This window comes from Malaya genurostris, chromosome 3 (genome assembly GCF_030247185.1).
Source record: "Malaya genurostris strain Urasoe2022 chromosome 3, Malgen_1.1, whole genome shotgun sequence".
NCBI lineage: Eukaryota > Metazoa > Arthropoda > Insecta > Diptera > Culicidae > Malaya > Malaya genurostris.
Window position 1 is genome coordinate 84291669 of NC_080572.1, and position 11913 is coordinate 84303581.

The following is an 11913-nucleotide window of genomic DNA, read 5'->3' on the forward strand; positions in this document are numbered from 1 at the left end:
TTGTCTTTCAGGATTATGAAATGAATGATAAAAATCAACCATTGCGCAAATCCGTTTATATTACAAAGTTAATAACAGAGATGACATGTATTGAATACATAGTAAAAAACACTTGATATTAATATTTCAAACAGTAAATTAATATTTTTCTCGGTAGCCGGCTGCCCAGATCAACTAATATAACCAATTAATAATTAAAATAAATAATAAATAATAAAAATAATAAAGCGGAAATAATAAAGAATCAAGACGCGTGTGAAATCTGTTGACCTTTGTTTGGTGATTTAAAATGATTTTATAATAACTGTTTAGAATATTTCATTGCAATGAATCAACTTTTTTGTCTAAATCCTATTCGCTCGTTTATTTTGTATCACGTAGTTTCATTTATAAAAACGTGCTTAATCCACCTAGCAGTGAGATGATACCTTTTTTTTATCAATCCGAATGTGTTTTTTTGCATGACTAAAAAAACGCGAAAGGTAGATGCATAAACGAGTGACTGCATACTCCACAGCCGGCTGTCCGGAGTTTTGTCAATTTCGGAGATTGACTGTTTCGTGCATTATATTGCCAAGTAACAAAGTAACACATAAAACGATAATACTTTAAAACATTCTTGGTAGCCGGCTACCCAGAGCAATAAACACATGATAACATTATTAAAACATTTACTAACAAAGTATCCTCTCCTGTGATGCATGTGGGAATGCAGAGGATTCCTCGGTTCTTAGTAGCAACATGCATCGAACTAACAATCCTTTCCCTCCCAAGTAGATCTGCATTCGGACGTGGCCGGCGTCGGTATTGATCAGCATGCATGGTTCAATACAGTTTGCACAGTGTGAAACAATGTGTTATTCCCAAACATGTTACTTCAAAAAATCATTTTGCAATCTCAATTGGTCCAGATCAATAACGGAGTAGCAACACACGGGCGGTCTCTAATGCTAATGCTAATGCTAATATTTTCCAATATGGCATCGATAAAAACAGTGAGTTGCATAGAAAATGGTTCACGCTGCGTAATGACTTATAATATCAAAATAACAGAAAACATTAACATGTTAATATTTCGGAAAGAAATGCTCTACGTTTTGTTTTTTTTTATCAGTTTACATATTCTAGAGCCCGACTTTTGTGATACGCACTGTAGGTATTATTTTAGTAAGCCCATGTGTTGGAGTTGCAAAAACGAGTTGCTTGGTCAAGCGGTAATGTATAACTATGAGAGATACATTACCGCTTGACCAAGCAACGGAAGATGTTCGGTTGCCGGCACCCCAACGTAACTTTTGACAGAAAGCAAGTAGCGTCATTCCGACAAATGTCATGTGTGTGTGTAATAGCAGCACGTTCTTTTTGTGCCGAATACCGAAGCAAACAGATGCTTGTACTTTTTGCTGCGCTTAAAACAAATTTTAATTGTGTGAAAATCAACACAAATGTTTTTTATGACATTCTTTTTAGAAGTATCATAAATTGCAAAGCATCAATCGAAAAGGTGAGTGGATTGAATATTTATGAGGTGAAATCGATCTATTCAGTGATTTAATACCGGATGCTATAAAAATTTTTGCAACCAAAGTTTTTTATTATTAATTTTCAAAATGTCTATCAGTTTCGGTTACCGGCACTTCAAGGTGTTCGGTTACCGGTACCCCATTTTTTTCGACAAATCGTGAAAAATTTTCAGTGTTATGTAGGCAGCTGTCGAGATAAAGCAAGCCAAAGTTTTGGCCAAACATCTAGCTGCTCATATAGCAGATGCTCCGGCTATGAAAAATCGTGGAAGACCGGCCAAATCAACACCACAGGCGCCACCACCCAAATCATCGACCAAGAGAGCCAAGGTGAAGTCACTCAGATGGCAAATGTCTGTATAATGTGCACTTAGTCAGAGGTTATAAGCTTAAAAGAAAAGGGTGCCAGTAACCGAACACTCTCCCGTATCTATGATGAACTTAACTTTTCGTTCAATATCTTTAAAAAGTGATGTCAGATCTGTTCATTTTTTTCGCTAGATGAAACTCGAATACAATTTTTTGTTTTTATTGTGTATGTGATGCTGTATTTCTGCAACTTTGATGATAATATTGTCATGTCTGCAAGTTTCGCGTTCATTTCAAACAGATTAATCTCGCACAACTTTTTCGCATGTATTGAATTTTGTATCATTATTTTCCTAAAACTGAAGAAAACTGCACACACTGATCTAAAAATTCATAAGGCAGCCAAAACTACGCGAACTCAGTAGAAACATATTCGTCACAACAAGGTTCTCGATTCGACTTATTATTTGTTGTTGCAATTTCGACGTATATTGTGTCCGATACAATTATGGCAGCGGTTTGAAATTTTTTATCAAGTTGCACAATTTTTATAGTTACTTCTGTTTCACATGACGATGCCAATTTTTTTTTTGCTAAACTTTTACAATTGCTAGTGAAACATGAACAAGTTGGTGAGTTGCTGCACAATTGTTTTAGATTTACTTAAAGTTGTTCTGCAATGATTTTTTCGGTAGTATTGTGAAATATAACAGTGATACGTTGCACAACCGATTTTAAAATATTCGAACATCTTTCTGAACATATCCAAAATAAATAACAATTCTAAAACAATTGTAGATCATCTTAAAATTTGAAAGCTACATTTGTTACTTGGGTATCTTCTAATGACAGTTTATCTATATTAACTTTTCTTGCAATTGATTTAGCGTAAATCTTCATATTTTCTCAAATTTCTTCTAATAAGATGAAAAGATGTAAGATAGTAAGAAGAAATGATTAACAATTGGCAACCCTGCACGCTAAACAAAAGTGAATTCAATTGTGCTGTGTGCTAGGCGTTGGTGTTTTCTTCCTCCGTACCAACGCGTACCGATACCGACCGGTTTTGCATAATTTTGTATGACAGTTTGAAAGCTTTAACACTCATCGCCCTATATTTTCAGAACCGAAAATCGGATCTGGATGAAATTGCACAGTGAGTTTTATATTAAAATGCTTCTCCTTTCGCCATCACTTGTGAAAAAATACTAATAAAATTGAAAATTTTCGCTTATAACGCTGTAATTCCGGAACCGGTAGTCAGATCTGAATCAATTTTTCGGATTGTCTTAAAAAAATTCACCACCTAGGGGCGCTTTGAAAAATGCATGATATAAATCATTCGCTTAACACAGACAAAACGATTTGAGCTTCAAGTAACTCGCAAATTATAGTATTTTGAATAATGCGGGAATTCAAAGTTTGTCAAACAGCAAAAGTATTAACTCGGACTTACTCCATCAGATGTAGCTAATGTGCTTGAATACAAATATCAATTATCAGAATTATGTTCTTATAAAAAAAACTAAAAGATATAGAGCGGTTTTGTTCGTTGGAAAGTTGTTAGGAATGTTATAGTTCACATTATGAAAACTATATTAGTTGAGAAATTGCCCACAGAATGGCGCTAGTGTGATCACAATGTTACGATATAAAATTTATTATGTGATATCTCTAAAACCTGATGATATAGATTGGCGGTGTTTTTGGAAATAAAGTAGAGGAGGTAAAAACAGATTAAATAGTGTGAACAGTTGTAAAAATTTTTCCCACTTGGTGACGCTGGTGTACAATTCTGGGTTGGAAATTCCTGTAATCTTGATTTATTTTGATTTATTAGGATCGTTTTTTCGAGGGTTTAAAAACTGGTTAGAAGATTGAAAAAAACAGCTGAGCTATGACAGCTCGAAGTTACTGTTCCAACTTTTTTTCAGGCTTGGTATTTGGAGTGTTAATAATGTAGCCAAGGATGGCTTTTATAGTATCAAAGAATGCTCACTCGCAACTCTTCCACGATTAAATCAGTTCCATCAAAGAGAATCGGAATTCATCGCAACAACAAAAAAACCGGCATGGTTCATTTAACATAGAATAGACACTAGTGCGAGAGCGAATTTCTCCCGGTGAACCGTTTGAGAATCAACGGCTAGCACGCTGCTGTTAGGATTCTCTCTGAAGCAACAAACGGTCGCTTATTCTCGTTTCGCGATCCGATTCTGTATGGGCAGTGGATAATTGCGATAGAATCATTTTACTATTGCCGCTTATTCTAACTATGTGCTTATAACCTTTGTATAATTTGTGTCTTTGAAAATGTATGTGAATGCTCCACACAAGGGTTTTTAAAATATTGCAAACTAGTATGAGGATCATCAAGTCGAATCATCTATTCGATTTTCTGCGATAATTGTCAACTTGCGATTTTCTCTTGGTAAATTCCACACGGCGGCGATCATTATCAGACTGAAATTTTTTTTAAGAGCCATGAAATACTCAGAGTATGAAGTGGAGTGAAGAAATGTAGAAAAATTCTCTCGAGGTTCATGCATTGAGAGACTCGAATTCTTGTAGCATCTTCTACCGGATTGAAAATGTTGTATACAATATAAATAGCAATATAGCAGCTTCTGTCAAATTTTCGGCAATCACCAACACTGAATGTAGCTAATCCACGTGCTTTAAAAAATTTGCAGCTTTCGAATCTCCCAGTACACTACCGGAGCAATAAAAAAGGCTGGATGACTCGAGAAATTTTCCAAGATTTGGTGCAAAACTGTTTCATTCCCGAATTAGAACAATTTTGCTTAAATCGCAACATCGGACTCAAGGCTCTCTTATTGTTGGATAATGCCCCTTCTTATCCACCTGATGTTAATCATGCAAATGTAAAATTTGGATTGGGTGGCATGATCCAACACGACGTCGACCCAACAGCCTTTGGATCAGAGAATAATTCGAAAGTTCAAGCTGTATTATGTTAATGAAAGCTACAGGAAAATTTTACAAATTTCTGAAAAAAGATAATCTGTCATTAATCGATTTTGATTGCATTAAATCAGTTTTAGTTCAAATTAAGTGATCAGCGTTGAAAAATTGCTGGAAAAAACTATTTCCATCCTTTTTTTTGGAGCCTGGTACACAAATCGATGATATTGAGAACGAAAGAATAATATCTGAAATTAGGGATTTCGGTGAAAAGATGGGTGCTGAACATCTTTCTCGTGAGGAAATTGATGACATTATCGCTGATAAATTGATTACGGCAGAAGAAATTGTCGCTGATGTTACGCAGATACAGATGATATAGACGATATTATTATTCCACAACCAAGCGCTGAAGAAATCAACTCAAAAATTTTGCTACTCAACGAATTGGAGAACTTTTTTTCTTTGTATAACAACATCGAACGACGAGAACAAATGCAACATATCCTTAGATAATCTAATACACAACTAAAGAACTTATTGATTGAATGGAAGAACGATCAAAGTGAACAAAACTAACCACAAATATAACTTACTGTACGATTAATAATTTGAATAATATCTTCATTTTCGACTATTTTTGATACTATTTGTTATTTAGATAAATTCAACCTTCCACAACAATTCCTAAAACTAACAATGATTTTAAATTAATTAATCCTTTCAAAGGTCTGGATTCCCGCAGAAACAGTTCGATTTTTTTCTCCGATTGATGCGGTCTCAATAGAATGGCTTTGTATGCATCAAAATAATTCCTAAATTCTTTCTATCGCAAACGCTCAACAGTCGTATTCGACCATATCGTTTCACGAAATGTTTTCAAACGGAATTCGACCGTAGAGGATTTGAGAGTCCTGTTGTAAACAAAACTTGATTTTGAGGATAACATCAAATACATAACTTTCGAGGTACTAGGGTTTACATTTAGTATCACAAAGACCTTTAAAAACATGTATTGCCTAAAGGCACTATATTGTGAACTGTTTTGCGATTCTTGAAAATGGTACTGTCTTTTTGGCTTTTTATTGTTAACTCGACGTCCACCGCATCGAAGTCATTCAGAATAAACTTCTTCGGTTTGCTTTTCGTAGTTTCCCTTGCAGTGATCCCTACAAAATTTCCAGCTATCAGGAGTGTTATAAATAAATCGATTTTGGCTTTTTATCAGTTCACCGATATATGTCTTTGGTTGTTTACGTAGCAGCTTTTGTTACAATCTCGAATTGGTTATCCGAACTTGTTACAAAAACTGAATTTAGAGATTTACTGCCTGATGAGGAGTGTGACTATGAAATTTTCGCTAAAATGAAACTATATGAGCAATATATGTCACATTTTATGTACTTAACATTATATATAATTGTATGCATAATCAAAACATTAAGTATGAAATTCGAGTTTTCACTCTATCAAGTTCCTCAGATTTCAGAAGGGGCTGGGGTCCACTAGAAGATTGATAGTACCTATTAGCTCTCTCCGGACAGTACCAGCCTAGATGCCGTGTGGAATCCGGCGGAAAAAAATGAAAAAAGAATAGATCCACTGGGTTCCTGCTTCCATGTCGTAAAAGGTGACAATTGCAGGAGTTTCTTTTTCCTTTCAGTTATCAGATATTTTCAACATTCCACTTCAGATTACTCTGTTTTACTAAATTATCACTTCATTCAACCTATCAATTTCCATCTAGCTTCGGAGAAAAGTTTTATTTGGAATGTTTTCTTCTTCCATGTTATTGATTGTCTTTCAGGATAATAAATTGAATGATAAAAATCTACTATTGCGCAAATTCGTTGATATTACAAAGTTAATAACAGAGATAACATATATCGGTATATTGAATGCATACTAAAAAACGTGATTAATCTACCTAGCAGTGAGATGATACCTTTTTTTTTATCAATCCGTATGTGTTTTTGCATGGATATTCTTAGGTGTTTTAGTTCTCATGACATTATTTTAACTATCGTCGATTTAAACGGCAAATTGAGATTTTAATCACTCATTACCCTGTAATGTCGAAACTGCAAAACGTATCGCATTTCAATCTTAACGTGTGACAATCGATTGAACATTCCATGAGATGTTGAAGTAAGTTCCACTTTACAGTTTTTCGTCATTATTTATGGTACTTCCAGAGCCGGTATTCAGGAAATAGCATTGCCCAAAATGATTCGAATGGCCATAAATTATTGCGCCAAACAATTTACATCTTCTATATCGGTATGAATTTTAAAAACTCATCATCTGTAATTCCAGAATCGGATAAAATTCACAAATTTTGTATGGGACCTTAAGTCCTGTAATTTTTGTTTTTGAAGTTCGATTTGGGCTTTTTTGAGAAAATGATTGAGCTTTGAGAAACGATTCGATACTGGAGCCGGAATTCTAAAATCGGTGTAGCCGAAATCAGTTAAATTCACCTGAGGAGTGTGTAGACATCTTTGAGAAATTGTAGTGCGAATTAAATTTTTGGGTACCTTCCGAATCGAAAACTGAATACCGCTTAAACTGAAATAAATTTACTTGGTAATCGACTATCCAAATCTGCAAACCCGATAAACCTGATTAATTTATGTGAAATGTACATTTTATTGTAACCACCCTGTATCTCCTAAACCGGAAGTCGGATCTGACTAAAAAGTAAGATGTTTGATAGGATTTTAAGACCTCTTATTTGAATCATAGATGGTTCTTAAATTTCATTCGAATCTTAGATCGGTTCTACGAGTAGAATGAGTTGCATTATTTTAATTTCGTTTCACATATCATCCTGTGGTTCCGTAATCAGAAGTCGGATCCAAACGTAATTCAGGAACCTTATTTGGGAGTATATTACTTTTCGTATGAATCTGAGTTTGTAGGAAACGGTTTAGCCATTTCCGAGAAAATTTAGTGAAATTATTTGTCACACACGCATTTGCTGATCTCGACGAACTGAGTCGAATGGTATATGTAAGTTATGTTGTTCCAGAATTAATTACTGTAAGTAGTTTAAATCAAAATAATTATGGAATTACTTTCAACTCGAAAATGCTGATATCATCTGGTTCACATATGCCATTTTCGAACGATTATGTAGCCAAAAACGAACCGTGCTAAAATCGGTCCAAGGCAAATTGTCATGAAGAAGGATGTTGTACACAGTCTTTTTGGTACTTAGAAACAATTGTATATAACAGTATAAAAAATCGTGTTTTCCGTTGCTCCCAAGCATTTCTTTGTCATACAGCGCTCAAAACTCCTACTGCTGGAATAGGGGGAAAATCGTTCACACAAAAATTTCGATATCTCCGTTAAAAATGGACGGATTTTAACAATCTATGGCTTGTTGGATAGCTATTATCATGCGAAATCTAAGTCTGGAAACATATTCTGTTTTCAAGGTCAAATGTGACAGATACTGTCAAAAAACTGAAAATTTAGACATAAAACTTCGTATAACTCAAAAAGTAAACATCCGATCTCAAACCCATTCAATAGCGTTTTGGGTGACGGGGAGACCTTTCATTTGCAACTAGTTTGATCAAAATCGGTCCAGCCATTTCTGAGATCTCGACCTCTTAGTTGACAACACACATACAGACACACACACACATACACACACACGGACATTTGCTCAGTTCGTCGAGCTGAATCGATTGGTATATGTCATTCGGCCCTCCGGGCCTCGGAAAAATTTTCGAAAGTATGAGCGAATTCTATACCTATTTTTTATATATATAAAAAAAGGTAAAAACACTTTTTTTTTTGTTTCAATTATAGAGGCTTTAACATTAATGTCATTCGCCTCTTCGGGCCAGAAAAACTTTCTGACCCTATGTGCGGGGTTGGGAATCGAACCCAGGCGGGCTGCGTGAAAGGCATCGACTTACCCATCACGCTATACCCGTCCCCTAACGTAAAAACACTTGATATTAATATTTCAAGCAATAAATTAATATTTATTCGGTAGCCGGCTGCCCAGATCAACCAATATAACCAATTAATAATTTTAATCAATAATTAAAATAATTTTGTCTAAATCCTATTCACTTTTTTAATTTATATCAAATCAAAATAAGGAAGTTTTTATTCTTTACGCGATAGTATTGCAAATTTTTCTTTAGTTTTCTCGAATAAGAGCTGTGAATCAAGACTTCCCGGGACTTCAATAGGATATAGGATATTGTTGAAACGTTCACTCAGGAAGTCAGTGAAACCGAAACATACTGAGTCGCGCGCAAATAATACAAATACTGAATTTTTACTAACAAATATCCTTCTCCCGTGGCACTTGTGTAGTGCGCAGTAGTATATATGGCTTCTAGTAACAAAAAGTGATGGACTAACATCCCTTCCATTCCTTAGACGATCTACGTTCGGGCCTGACCGGCGCCGGTACTGATCAATGATTTCTGGGATTACCAGAAGATGTACATTTAAGGATGATTTACCAGTCCCAGATAGATCATCTAGAAACTCCCTGTACAATTTCAGTTAATCCCGATCAGTAACGGAGTAGCAACCAGGGGTGGTCGCTCAAGCTCAAGCTCAAGTTCCTCAGATTTCAGATGTCGATAGCTTATTCATTTTAATACTTTAGTAACTTACTAACGCCTTCTAGAAAAACAGTTCAAAATCTTTCTCTCCTTCATCAACTTATTCGAAAACTGATCGATAAGATCACTCTCATAAACAAGTACTGTTACGACGTCATCATTCTGACGGAGACTGGATTTGACGACCGAATAAACTCGTTACAACTGTTTGGAAACTCATTTAACGTGTTCCGTTGTGATAGGAGTCCAGAAAATAGTAACAAAAGGAGTTTTGGCGGTGTTTTGATCGCCGTTTCACAAGCGCACTCGTGCTCATTAATCGAAACTGTGAATGGTCGTTATCTAGAGCAAGTGTGTGCTAGTGCCACCGTGCGAGGCAGAAAACTGCAGATCTGTGCTGTTTACATTCCTCCCGATAAAAGTCAAGACGTTGGTATTATTGATGCGCACATTTGTTCTGTTTCGGAGATAATCAGTAAATCATCACCTAATGATATTGTCTTGGTGTGTGGTGATTTCAATCAACCACGCATTGTGTGGACGGATGGAATCGATGGAAATATAAATTCGGGTTTCTCTCAGCTCACCGCTGCTAGCACCGCTTTGATCGACGGTATGGACTATTTGAACCTTTCCCAAGCAAACAAACAAAAGAATCACAACGGACGTGTTCTCGATCTGGTTTTTGGCCCTTCCGAGCAGCAATTGAATATAAATAATTGTACTGCTCCACTGCTACCTGTTGACCTTCATCACCCTCCCTTGACAATATCGTTTTCAATTAACTGTGATGAAGATATTAGTCGTGCTGCTCCTTTGAATAAACCGAGAGCATTAAACTACAGGAGAATTAATTTTGATGCTTTGATTGAGTTTCTTCGAAACATTAATTGGGAACCTCTCAAGGAGCTCGATCATGTGGATGATATGGCTGTGCAGTTTCGAGATCTTTTGTTGGAGTGGCTAAACTTAAATTTGCCTTTTGTAAAGTGTCCTCCGTGGGCAAATTCTCGTCTTCTAGCTCTGAAACGTGAACGGAATTCATGGCAGCGTAAACACCGTCGTTGGCGTTCTACTGAAACTAAGAAAAACTTCAAAAAGTCTAGCGATGAATATCGTTTACTGAATACCGGATTGTACAAAGCTTATGTTATGCGAGTGCAGAATGACTTACGACGGAACCCTAAAAAATTCTGGAGCTTCGTCAACTCGAAACGAAAATGCTCGTCAATTCCTCCAAACGTTCGTTTTGATGGGGTAGAATCCACTTGTTCATTTGATTCTTGTGAACTGTTTGCAAGTTTCTTCGCATTGTTTTTGCTAACAGTACCGCCTCTGCCACATTTGCAGTCACACCGGGTATGATCGTCACCGCTGCAAAAAGGTTAAAAAAGTCATACTCTACTGGGCCTGATGGTATTCCAGCAGTAGTTTATAGTCGATGCGTCCACGTCTTGACTGATCCTTTGTGTGTGATATTCAATAAGTCGTTCGAGCTAGGAGTATTTCCGACAATCTGGAAACAGTCTTATATGTTCCCAGTATTCAAAAGTGGCGATCGCCTAAATGTACGAAGTTACCGTGGTATAACCAGTTTGTCAGCAGCGTCGAAGCTTTTTGAATTGGTAGTTAGCACTGTCGTACTTTCCAAAACTAAAACGTACATCTCTACTGATCAGCATGGTTTTATGCCTGGACGATCGGTGAACACGAACCTGTTGGATTTTACATCTACCTGTATCACTCGGATGGAAGAAAAATATCAAATTGATGCAATTTATACTGATCTGAAAGCAGCGTTTGATCGAATAGATCATGAAATACTTGTAACAAAATTATCCCGACTAGGCGCTTCGAGAATGTTTGTAAATGGCTGAGCTCTTATTTATGCGACAGAGTGCTACGTGTGCAGTTAGGCTCGTGTTTTTCTTCTCCTTTCACGAATAAATCTGGTGTTCCTCAGGGTAGTAACCTAGGTCCACTATTGTTTGTGCTGTTCTTTAACGACGCTACTTTACTACTTGGCGTTGGATGCAGACTGGTTTACGCTGATGACCTGAAGCTGTATCTGGCAGTTCGGTCTATTGAGGACTGTGTTCGTCTCCAGGAACTTTTAAATATTTTCGTTGGCTGGTGTAGAAGAAATTTTTTAATTTTTAGTATCGTGAAATGTCAAGTTATAACATTCCATCGCAAAACCAACCCCATAATATTCGACTATCAAATCGATGGACAAACTCTTGGAAGAGTCGACGTTGTCAATGACCTCGGCGTTTTGCTGAATGCTAAGCTTACCTTTAACCAACACCGATCAACTTTGATTTCCAAAGCAACACGACAACTCGGCTTCATAGCGAAAATTAGCCGAGACTTCAAAGACCCGTACTGTCTAAAAGCGCTATACTGTTCGTTGGTGCGTTCATTACTCGAAAATGCGTGTTTGGTTTGGAGCCCGTACCAACTCGTTTGGAACTTACGAATAGAACGTGTACAGAAGAGATTCGTCCGGTTGGCTCTGCGGCACCTCCCATGGCAAAACCCTCTGGATTTACTACCGT